Consider the following 13,366-nt stretch of genomic DNA (forward strand, 5'->3'; position numbering starts at 1 on the left):
TCAAACCCTTATCTGCATCCTATAGTGCATAAGGCGACTACATCGTATTGACGCAGTGTTATCTTGATCGTTACTAGGCAAGGTGATCACTCCTGTGCTTCAGGGAGCAGTCCAGGGTAATATTAAATAAATGTTAGGGTATAAAATCATTAATATTAATTTTCACCCCCCCCCCCCTGGGAATCAAAGCCGAGCCCTTAGGAGTAATATCCAGACCATATCACTCACTTCTTTCAAGAACGTCATAAATCAAAAATTGACAATTTTCAGTTGTGCATGTTTTTGAAATGCCCAGAAAATGTACTATATCCCAGCTAAAGAGGCATATTTTTAACGTACGTTATATTTACCCGCTACAGGGCAGAAAGTGTTGTTTTTGCATTTTGAAGAAAAGGTATTGTTTAATTATTTTTTTAAATTTAGTAAATGTTTTTCAAATGGAGAAAAACCTTCAGGGTTTACCTAAAAAGATCTGTTGCACAGTAAAAAGTTCAACAAGTGGCTTGATATTTATTTTGAATACATTTCATTATATTCTTAAAATTTGAAAGCGATCTCCTGAAAAATCAAGTTTTTTTACATTTGACGTTGTTGAAAGGAGTGAGCGACATGTCATATATTTACCATGTGCATATTAGCTACGGCCGTTAATAAAGGAAATAATAAAAAAATAGATTGAACGCAGATGATGGGAATTAGAGGTAATATAATGAAAGGTAGAATACATTTCATTATATTTTTCTCTTTAAAAACAATCTCCTGAAAAATCAGGCTTTTTGATATATGACGTTGTTGAAAGGAGTGAGCTATGTGTAGCTCGTAATATTTATTGACATAATTTATCCTGTACTGTATATGTGTTTCACGATGACACAATTATTGAATCCTTCAAAGTATCGGATGATGCTGAGTGGTGAGATATCGGATAGCGTTAGGGCCGTGTCATGGTCGCCGATTGTGTATTCTCCGTATAACTAATAACGTTGTCAGACAAATCATGTTTATTGCCTATAATTGTCATCGTTCCTCATCTTCATTATCTGTCATTTGCTGTACAATTTAAATTACACGAGATAAATGTCTGAGTTTTCTTGAAGTGGCTTGATATTTATTTTTGATACATTGTATTATATTTTTAAGTTTAAAACGTTCTCCTGAAAAATCAAGTTTTTAGATTTATGACGTTCTTAAAAGTAGTGAGCGATATCGCTCACTCCTTTCAAGAACATCATAAATCAAAAAACTTGATTTTTCAGGAGAATGTTTTTAAAGTTTAAAAATAGAATACAATGTATTAAAAATAAATATCAAGCCGCTTATTATACCTTTTACTGTGCAACAGATCTTTTGAGGTAAAGCCTGAAGGTTTTTTCTCCATTTGAAAAATATTTAGTATTTTAAAAAAAATTATTAAACAATACCTTTTCTTCAAAATGCAAAAACAACACTTTTTGCCCTGTAGCGGGTAAATATTATGATAAAAATATGCCACTTTTGTTGGGGTATAGTACATTTTCTGGGCATTCCGAAAACATGCACAACTGAAAATTGACGAATTTTGATTTATGACGTTCTTGAAAGGAGTGAGCGATATGTCATAGGGATGATACTTTATTTTTTAAGTTCATGGGATCATCATTATTCTTTAGGACATGATTGTTATTTTTCAATATAACATTTAAAGCATCATTGCTGAGCAATAGTGGTAGTGCAATAAGGCAGGTAGGTACCTAATAAATTGAAAAACCCAAGCGCGTTAAAAACCCCTTGGCACTAAATGATTCGCACACTCGATGGACCAACGAATGATGAAGTGTTTTTTTTTTTAATTACCTAACGCCTAAGTGACTCTGAAATCTAGCTACGGCTTATGCAACACCGCTTATCATGACCCTACTCAGGCTTCAACTTTTTGAGTTTCATAGCCTATGCCTACCTGTGAGTGGATTTACTCTTTATGTTTAAAGTTACTATAATTTCATGTAATTCATAAGTGATTTTTTCACTGTAATATTTATTCAATATTACCCTGGGCTGGTACCTGAAGCGGATGGCTGATCACCTTTCCTTCATGTGTAAACGATCAAGATAACACTGCGTTTATATGATGCAGTGCCCTATGCACCATTGGGTGCGGCTAAGGGTTTTATTATTTATTATTAATTCATGAGTGAAAATTCTAGGCAAAAACACTCGCTGAATGATGAAGTTTCAATATATCGCGTCATAGTTCAGTTATAGGTTTGTGGCATTGGCGTCTTCATTACACAAAATGACATGCAATTATTGATATGACACACATTCTAATATAGATCTTATAGAATATACAAGTATTTTATTGTTCTATTACTATTCATTACAAAGCACAGGTGACTTGGAACAGTTTTGCATTATAACGACGATCAGGGCCAGCACTATTTTTTTTTTTTAACTGGGCTGGGGTTTACAAAGTAGACTTTCTAGTACGAGCCAAATATTACGAAAATATAATCTCTAAATATGATTAAAGCCGAAGCAACAAAGAAATCACCTCACCAAGAAATGCAAAGATGGCAAAAAAAAAAACAAATAGGTCGGTACCTCGGAAGACTTCGGTATTTTTTTTTTTTTTTTTTTTCATTTAATATATTTACATTTTTATTTATAACATAATACATTTGAATCATTTATACATATGGAGAACTTTTATATTTCGATTCGCTGTGCCTCTCCATAAAAGAGTCTGTGCTCTTGTGCTTGGAAAGGGACTTACACTCGTGGTTTAATGTTATATAATAAAAGATAAAATAGTTTTTTTTAATTTTTTTTTAAAGATTTAAATGTATAGAGCTTTAATTTTTTTCTTCAGGATTTTTATATTATCTATTTTTTTAAATTTCTTTAGGGAGTTTATTGAAATGTTTGATTGCCAAATATTTGAAGTTTTGCTGAAATTGCTTGGTAAAATGGCTTGTCATTTTGGAGTAGAAAATGGCTTGTCATTTTGGCTTGTCATTTTGGAGTAGAAAAATCGTTTGAGAATCTCGATGATAAATTTTTTGTTAAATTTAAATAGTTGTCACCCTTTAGTATTTGAAAAACTGCGGTTTTTTTATAAATGGATTCTATATTTGGGACTTGAAATTTTTTAAATAATAATTTTGTTGGAAATATGTTTTTTTTCAAGATGACTTTAATTATGGTTTTCTGTACTATTTTCACTGAGTTCAGTATGTTGTTGTATGAGCCTCCCCATGCAATAATGCCATACTGTAGTAGTGAGTGTACGATAGCATAGTAAACTCTTTTTAGGTTGTCGATGGTTAGTATGTTTCGGATTCTAATGAATATATATATGCATTTTCTTATTCGTTTTACTAGTTCATTAATGGGACTATGGTATTTCAAATGTTGATCTATTATTACACCTAGATATTTTATTTCTTTTTTTGGACATAAAACATAAAACATTTTTAAAATGTTTATTTAAACATTTCTAAAATACCGAAATCTTCCGATTATTTAACCATAACCTAACCTAATCTTACCTTTTTCAAACCCCTCTTCAAAAAAATGACGTTATTATATTTCTAAATGGGACAAGTCTGCAAATGACTACTTATCTCAAATTTTAGACACGATTTTAAATTATCTATGATTAATATCGTCATCGTCTTATATTTCGTTTGATTTTCATTTGCTTACTGTCTAATTTCAATCGAATGAGTGAAGAAATAACTTCTTCATCTTCTTCTTACCCTTATCTGCACCCAATGGTGCATAGGGCACTGCATCATATCGACGCAGTGTAATCTTGAACGTCAATTGCACGAAGGCAAGGTGATCAGGCCTGCGCTTCAGGTACCAGTAAATATGAGTGAATAAATAATATAATAATAATAGAATAATAAATACAAGTGAAAAGCACCCATATTTATTTTGACCACCCCTGGGAATCGAACCCAGGACCTCCAGCACAATTAATAGCCAGATGTGCTCACCTAGTAGGTGGACAAAGAAAGGACAGTAAAACAAATTTATGAAACGAAAATAGAAATACTCGCATGTAGTTGAAAATAGAAACAGAGGAAGACGGGGCAAATCCTGTCATCATTAAGTATTTTAAATACATAAAATTGACCTGACTATATTATTTTTTATATTTTTATATATCACATTTAATGTCGAAAATCCAGTGCCTGACTTCTGTTGAAAAAAAGTTAAATATTATTAGCGTGGTTTGGCGACGAAAGAGAATTGTTTCTCATGCAGTCTATGGAAGTCAAAGAAGAAGACACTTTGTGATAAAATATCAAACTAAAAAAAATGTTGCCAAATTTAGCTAATTAGCAACCGGTATTCTGAGGTGACCGCAATTTCCCCGTTTTCCCCTACGCAATACGTACATTTGCATACATTCCAGCATAATAACAACAAAATGATCCAAGTATAATTTCCAATTAAACGCGCAAATCGATGCAAATTGAGCGGTTAATAAATAATTATATTATATGCGCACAATAAATCAAAGCGCTGTGCTCCTGAATATTGGAACGGGTGCAATAAATGGGAGAATATGCACTTGGTGTAAGACAGGAATAGCGAACCTTTTCGAGCCTGAGTGCCAAAAAAAATCAGTATAATAATGTGTCGCGTGCCACATGCCATGAAAATAAAAATGTATTTTTTTTGACATCTCTCATAGATGAAGAAGAATATGGAAGTCTGGGCATTTACGGGGCTGACGACCGTCATAGGCTGGTTTAAATAATAATTTTACACAAGTGTAACGTTCTCCAATTCTACCCATGATTGACAACCACACTACTCAAATTTTTGGAAGTTTTAAATATGTTTTTTGTTCAAATTCGAAACGTAGTGCTCGAGTTCACAATAATTTCACTAGAGACATATATGGTGAGATGTAAAAGCTATTTATTGAGCAGAAACTCTTTCATTTGTATGTGAGGTCCGAATCCTGGATTAAAATCACATACGTGAGAAACGATAGAAAATTTTTTTTCCATCAATGCCCAGACTTCCATATTCCTTTATTTGGACACACTCAAAAGCTTTTTATTGAGCAGAAACTCTTTGTAAAGACTTCCATATTCTTCTTCACCTATGTTTAAATGTAAAAAAATAAAAATAAAAATAAAAGCTCGTAAGGGCGTTTGTGCACTATACGGAATTTTATCGTCTGGCACTTTAGATAGCATATAAAACAGATGATTGGCATGGATTGGCTTGTGCTTTTGTCTTTCTTTCTTCGGATCGGTGCGTGATGACGTTGTGCGTAAATTGGATCACGCTTAACTGTCGTAGTCGCTTTTATTTTTCATAACCGGACTGCTGGACGGTAAAATTCCGAGTAGTGCACAAGCCCGGTAATTGCCCAGACTTCCATATTTTTTATTATTTTGAGATGCCAAAAAATAATAAGTAGTAGGTAGTTTCGTCTGTAAGTCTTTTTTTGTAATTGTTGTATAGTCACTTTTATTTTTTCTCTTCATTCTAGTGCCATGTAAAATCGTATCGCGTGTCATAGGTTCACCATCCCTGATTTAGGATGATCTGTTGATTCGCATACCGCTATTAGAAGCTTGCATTTCAGTTCTGCACTTATTGAATGATATTACATGTATTTGCAAGGAATGTTAATTATACCACGGAATCTGGTTTGTGTAAACATTATAAAATACTTATCATATTATGAATAGTTTATACAAGTAATGGATACATGCACTTAGCCGGATAGTCGATGGCCGCAACTGAATTTTCTTTAAACCGATGTAACATTTAATTTAACTAACTAACTACTAACTAACCATCACGCCGCTTCCCCGCAGGGGTAGGCAGAGAGAATAGAGCGCCACACCACTCTATCCTTGCAAACATTCTTCGCCTCTTCCACGTTCATGCATCTCCTCATACATACCCGCCGATTGTTACGACTCCTAACCTGACCACTTTCAAGTATTTGGCATACCTGATCGTGCCATGTTTTTCTCGGTCTTCCTCTGCTTCTTTTCCCACTAACATTCGCCTCATAAATTTGTTTTACCGTTCTTTCCTCAATCATTCGTTCTACATGTCCAAACCATCTCAACACACCTTTCTTAATTTTATCGATAATGCTTATCTCAGCTTTGCATTCCTTCCTTATTTCACTATTCGTACATCTATCATACATCGTTTTGTCGCACATTCTTCTGAGAGATCGCATTTCGACTGCATTTAGTCTACTTTCATCCTTCTTTTGCCAACTCCATGTTTCACTTCCATACATTAGAGTTGGAACCAGGACTCCGTTGTACACTGCCAGTTTAGCTTCCGTTTCATTTAATTTTACGTTAACGTAATTGAATTTTTGGCTAAAAATATTGTTTTTGTATGGAAAAGATTAGTTTTTCTTCGAAATAAATATATGGATTTGAAGATAAAAGAGTTATTGAAAGAAAAGATGTAAAAAATAATTGAAATCATATTTATTTTCCAAATTTCAATATGTCATTTTTAAAAAAATGTGCGCCAACAACACGTGTGGCTTCTGGGGCACCCTGTCCAGTGATGGGATTCAAAATTTTCAAGTTTTTTTTATATTTTTTATTACCTAACGTCCAAGTGACTCTGAAATTTAGCTACGGCTTATGCAACACCGCTTATCATGACCCTACTCAGGCTTCAACTTTTTAAGTTTCATAGCCTATGCCTACTCGTGAGTGGATTTACTCGTTATGTTTAAAGTTACTATAATTTCATGTAATTCAAAAGTGATTTTTTTCACTGTAATATTTATTCAATATTACCCTGGGCTGGTACCTGAAGCGGAGGGCTGATCACCTTTCCTTCATGTGTAAACGATCAAGATAACACTGCGTTTATATGATGCAGTGCCCTATGCACCATTGGGTGCGGCTAAGGGTTTTATTATTTATTATTAATTCATGAGTGAGTTTACTTGTTTATTTTTTGAAGCGTTTATCTTTCACAATATTCTTTTTACTAAGTGCAATAACTTGAATTTTCCACTTTTTTTCATCTTTTCAATATTTTTTCTCTACTTAAAGTTCAAATATTTTTACAACGTGGCCGACCAAGTAATACAGAATACATGATCTCAATCGGAATATTGTGTGACAACAAAGGGTTAAGGACCGGTTCGGCGAAATCTAAAATTTTTAGACATCGGTTCTAGCGAACCGGTGCGAACCTGCTGAATCCCACCACTAACCCTGTCGCGTTCTCAAATGTATATTTGAGATTATACCCTTATAAGTTTAAAAAAATGAATTTACTATTTTAAAAGATTTTGGTCACATCGTTTGAATGGTTTGAAGATATCGCTCACTCCATTCAAGAACGTCATAAATCAAAAAACTTGATTTTTCAGGAGAACGTATTTAAAGTTTAAAAATATAATACAATATATTAAAAATAAATATCAAGCCTTTTATTGAACTTTTTACTGTACAACAGATCTTTTTACGTAAAACCTGAAGGTTTTTTCTCCATTTGAAAAATATTTAGTTTATTTAAGAAAAATAATTAAACAATCCCTTTTCTTCAAAATGCAAAAACAACACTCTCTGCCCCGTAGCGGGTAAACATTAAGTTAAAAATATGCTTCTTTTGCTGGAATATAGTACATTTTCTGGGCATTCTGAAAACATGCACAACTGAAAATTGGCTAATTTTGATTTATGACGTTCTTGAAAGGAGTGAGCGATATACGAGCGAACAGTTTCTAGACGCTACATCAAGGAAATGCTCTCAACATGATATGAAACTATTGAAAACACTTGCGCAAATCCAATGTGTAATGTATTCATGCAGCAGACGCAATACGGGTCGTGAAATCATGTTGCAAACATGCCAAAGCTTCAATGATAGCTAATGAATAGCTATCATTGAGATCCACTCACAGTTATAGTAATTGAGACATTCGGATCTATAAATATTTAAAACAATTTAATTTACATATTATTTTTTGACTCATCGATCTCATCAAAGATGAAGAAGAATATGGAAGTCTGGGCATTTACGGGGCTTACGACCGTCATAGGCTGGTTTAAGTGATCACTTTACACACGTGTAACATTCACCAATTCTACCCATTATTGACAACCACACTACTCAAATTCTTGGAAGTTCTATATATATGAACCAATTTAGAAACCTTGTTCTTGAATCACTAGAACTTCACTAGAGACATCTATTGGTGAGATGTAAAGAAGCTTTTTATTAAGCAGAAACGCCAGAAAATACCATTTTCATTTTTATTATTAAGCTTATAATTTGACCAGATAATTTATTTACAACGTTTTGAGTGTGTCCAAATACTTGTTCACAAAATCTGGATTATCTCCAATTACAGGAGTTATTTTCAAATTTGAAAATAACTCCTGTAATTGGAGATAATCCAGATTTTGTGAACAAGTAAATACTTAAATTTTACAACGTTTTGAGTATGTCCAAATGGACATACTCAAAACGTTGTAAAATTTAATTTACATTTTACTTGGTAAATACCACTATACACACCAGATAATAGTTGTATTTATTAAGTAAATTTAAAATGAAAATTGAGTAGATATTATCTTACAGAGTGACTGTCCAATCCATTAAAGAGATATTCGCAAAGACAGAACTCATTCGCCGGCCAACCGCCGAAAAGGTAACATGTCCCATGCCCCATGCCCGATTTTTTTAAAGAATTTAAATTGGAAACTTATTTTTTCAGAATATAAACAGAAAATACATTGTTATCTATTTTTTTATTCCTTAAATTTCAATAACTCTTTTCTTTTCAAAATCATATAATTATCTATAAGAAAAACTTGTTTTTTCAATGCCAACACGGCGTTTTAAGAAAATGATCAATTACGTAAAATGTTACATTGATTTAAAGAAAATTAAGTTGCAATTTAACGTATGTTGGGTCTTAAATATGATTTTAACAGGCGCAAAGATATTGCAAAACAGATAATGTTTATTTATTTAAATATTACTTGGTAATACCACTTTTTCTTAAAATCTATCGTGAAATTTCGATGCATTCCGTATCATTTTCAAACACCCAGTAAAATTTAAATATGTACATGTAATACCATAAATTGGCTTCCGAATCATTGAATGAAAAAAATATATTCCTTGAATGTTTTTCGCAGATACTTTGTGGCACATTTTATAAACTTTATAAAACTAAACAACTTTGTTTTAACCACTTTTTTATTATTCTTCAAACCCTTATCCGCACCCCAGTGGTGCATAGGGCACTGCATATAAACGCAGTGTTATCTTGATCATTAACACACGAAGGAAAGGTGATCAGCCCTCCGCTTCAGGTACCAGTCCAGGGTGATTTTAAATATATATATTAGAGAGAAAAATCAACTTATATTTATTCGACTCCCCCTGGGAATCGAACCCGGGACCTCCAGAATGGTAGCCGAGCGTGCTGACCATTACACTATGGAGGCGGACAATTATTATTATTAGTACACTTTAACCAACCGGTTTCGACAAGAACCTTGTCATCATCAGGGTTTATTAAATTTTAAAACATTAAAAACATTAAAATACCCATAGTTACTCACATTCCCTTACCAAAAACTTAAACAAAGTTGTTTAATTTTATAAAGTTTTTTAATAAATTATAATTTTTTCATTCATAATTTCTTTGAATATAAAAGCGAACACCTTTATTTACATTGTTTGTTCGTATTATAATATTAGTTCTTGGAAACGGCTCTTATCAGTTTGGTATTTGTGCATATTTACATACTGCAGAACGTTGCAACGTCTGTTTGTTCTGATTCACCTGATTCGCTGGGCAAACAAGACGTGTTGACACTATCTTTCTGACTTTTGTACGAATAATGGCGACTTGTGGAACGTTACGAGCTTCATGTATTTAGCCTCAGCTGACACAGGTATTCAATGCAAGTCCATGTTTTAGACACTTTACTAAGTACCGTAAAGTGGGTTTACATTGCACCAAAATACTGCATTTTTTCAAAAAATTGTCTATTCAGATCAGGTTTTTTACTTTTTCTGAGGTTTCAACTATTGCAATGTAATAACACATATACCTGTAACATGTCTGATACGTTTTTAAATTTTTATCTATTTTGCCTGTATTTTTTTTTTATATTTATATTTTGGTGCAAAGTATCCCGGGGTAAAGTACAACTTTGCACCATGATATTTTCTCTACACTTTTCGTACTAGAATCCAAATTTATGCAAAGTAAAGGCTATCCTACAAGTTTTGTTGCACCTTATGAAGGGTTTTGGCTCACAGTTCACTAAATGCAGATTATAATATTGTATAATTATGGAAAAATAAGACACTTGATAGAATTTTTTTTTTTTAAATATTGAAAAATCTAACAAAAATGTTTTTTTTTTTTCAATACTGAAGGTTTAAAGTTATATAAAATAAAAGGTAGATATTAAAACATATCGTACTATATAGGTAATAGGAATCAAAATTAAATTAGGTCTAAATATGGTCAAGTTCCGGGACGGTAAAGAAACCTCTTTTGGATTGCATTTTCGGTTCTTTTATGGAACCCGCTACATCCTTCCAAGAATATTGAAGAAAGTCATCCTTCATCGGCCATTTCCACGTTTTGAGACTCTCCTGCATGGATTTAACAGCTCTGTCTTTCTTTATTTCCAAAATCTGTCCCGGAAAATTTTCTCCTTCATAATGAAATACGACATATTTTCCCACCTTCTTTTTTACTGGTCCTAATGAAACGGAAGAACAAATACGATAACTGGTTTCAGTCATCGTTTTTGTTCTTCTCCCTCTTCCTCAAAGCTTCCGTGTCAACTATAATCAGTTAATGCTAGATATGCTGGAAGTTTCGATGTGGAAGGTGGGATCATTGATGTAGTTGGTTCAGGTAGCATTTGTGTCTCATCAACGTTCATTTCGACATTTGGATTGTGAGCAATGCTCTAACCTGGTTCGATCGGTATTGTTTTCCTGCGTTTTAAGACTGAATTCTTTGGGTTGAATCTGTTTTCTTCCAAAAACTGTTGAAAACTCTGGCGCACGTCATCGTCATACGCTTTTAATGGCAACCGATTAAGCAACTGACTAGTTTTAGCAACAGTCAAGGTTTTATATCTTTACAAAAATGATCTTATCCATTTAGAGCCTGGTACGTTGTTCTTTAATATTCGTACTCTTCTGCCAAATCTATCCAAATAGGCTATTAGAATGTAGCGAATGTTAAAAACACTCACTGGGAAACCGTACTCACTCATGTCTACTATGCAGTTTACGAAGGATTGCTCTTCGCACTTGTCACATATCGGAGGTTTTCCCACAGGTTTTGTGTGCTGACCTTTGAGCTTATAGTTAATCGTCCTTCTGGGGATTTTGAAAATTTCTTCAGCCTTTCTTTGACTGATTGTACCATTTCGAATGGCCTCCACACACTGCTCCACTCTCTTCGGTGTAAAATTGCAGTATCGTCTGGCATAAGGCCGCTGTTTGTGTGTTCTTGACATTTTTGAAAAAAATATACCATCAGGAATTAAGTAAGTACACAAAACCAATAGATATTTAGCAAACATGTCAAGTTGTATTATCCGTTTTAAGACTTTTCATCAAATTAATTAACTATGGCCTTTTGTGGATACTTTGCACTTGGTGCAATGTTACCCCAAATGTGGTCAATACAAGTCAGTTCTTAAAAAAATATTATTTTTACATAAACTTGACAACGTAACTAAAAAATACAGTATTTGAGAAAAGCAGGGCCTATCTACCTATGATTTAGAGACCACTCACTTGTTGTAACTAGTTTCAGTATACTGATTCCACTGGATTTTTTCGGACACAATTTTCAGACAGAAAACTTTCTTTACGTTCGGACAGGAAAAACGCATTGAAGCAATAGCGACCGACTGTTACTTCTGTAAACTAAAAAGTAGATTGAAGTGCCATCTATCAGAAACAATAGAAAGTAGAATGAAAAATGACATGTATCAGAGATGACCAGCTCTACAATTTCTTTACAGAAGGTGGTGCAAAGTATCACCCATGGTGCAAAGTATACCCACTTTACGGTACCTTTATCATATTATTTTTTGATATCTCATCAAGATGAAGAAGAATATGGAAGTCTGGGCATTTACGGGGCTGACGACCGTCATAGGCTGGATTAAGTGATCAATTTACACACGCGTAACATTTACCAATACTACCCATTATTGACAACCACACTACTCAAATTCTTGAAAGTTCTATATATATGAACCAATTTTGAAACATTGTTCTTGAATCATTTAAACTTCACTAGAGACTTCTATTGGTGAGATGAAAAGAAGTTTTTTACTGAGCAGAAACTCTTATATTAGTATGTAAGGTCCAAATCCTGGATTAAAATTACACACATGAGAAACGCCAGAAAATATCAGTTTCATTTTTATTATTTAAGCTTATAATTTAACCAGATAATTTATTTACAACATTTTGAATGTGTCCAAATACTTGTTCACAAATCTGGATTATCTCCAATTATAGGAGTTATTTTTCATATTATTATTTGAAAAAATAATATGAAAAATAACTCCTATAATTGGAGATAATCCAGATTTGTGAACAAGTGGACACACTCAAAATGTTGTACATACCCATATATTTTGCGAATGGTTAGCGTGTTTAGCTACCGTGCTGGAGGTCCCGAGTTCGATTTCCAAGGGGGTAGAAATAAACATTAATGATTTTACACTCTAATATTTATTTCATATTCATATCCACGAAGCGCAGGAGTGATCACCTTGCATTCATGTAAGCGACGATCAAGATAACACCGCGTTAATACGATGCAGTGCCCTATGCACCATTGGGTGGAGATGAGGGTTAGAAGAAGACACTATGATAATATCCAGGAATGCAGAACAGCCGCTATAAATTTCGTAAATACTGATATTTTTCAATGTGTGGGGACGAAGTGTTGGCCTCTGTCCATACATCCTCCTCCCCCTCATTAATCTGCTTAGAGTTTGTATTTCTTAAAAATGAATTAAAATTATTCCTCTATGCGCAGCTGACAAAGAGTCCCACAGGACTCTATAGCCGCTGTAAGGAAGGAACGGCTTCTCTGCATTCCCGCTGGAAGCCGGGTTTAGCATTGTTCGAGATATCACCGACGAACGTGTTCACGTCTCGATTCTGTCTCTGGTCGTGCTCTGGTAGATCTCTATTTCATCTGTTGAACACTGCCGAGCGCCTGCCTCAACATGTTTACATATATTGCATAATGCCCTATGGAAAACAAAACTGTTATGAGGACATTACGGGCAACAGGGTGTTCGCGAAAGTGGAACCAATGTAAAATAATTATTTTGGATAATTTAAATAG

General features: G+C 33.7%; 2 protein-coding genes across 4 annotated transcripts in view; both read right to left on the reverse strand.

Annotated features, from left to right (window-relative positions):
• The window catches only part of LOC148306327 (transmembrane protein 120 homolog), a 369,069-nt gene that overhangs the window by 232,421 nt on the left and 123,282 nt on the right, over positions 1-13,366 (reverse strand). The gene's annotated exons all lie outside the window — the stretch shown is intronic.
• The window catches only part of LOC148306336 (serine protease inhibitor dipetalogastin-like), a 75,310-nt gene that overhangs the window by 6,768 nt on the left and 55,176 nt on the right, over positions 1-13,366 (reverse strand). The window lies entirely within an intron of this gene.

The sequence above is a fragment of the Brachycentrus maculatus genome, unplaced genomic scaffold (genome assembly GCF_059751285.1).
Source record: "Brachycentrus maculatus isolate JH-2025_06_01 unplaced genomic scaffold, ASM5975128v1 h1tg000244l, whole genome shotgun sequence".
Lineage (NCBI taxonomy): Eukaryota > Metazoa > Arthropoda > Insecta > Trichoptera > Brachycentridae > Brachycentrus > Brachycentrus maculatus.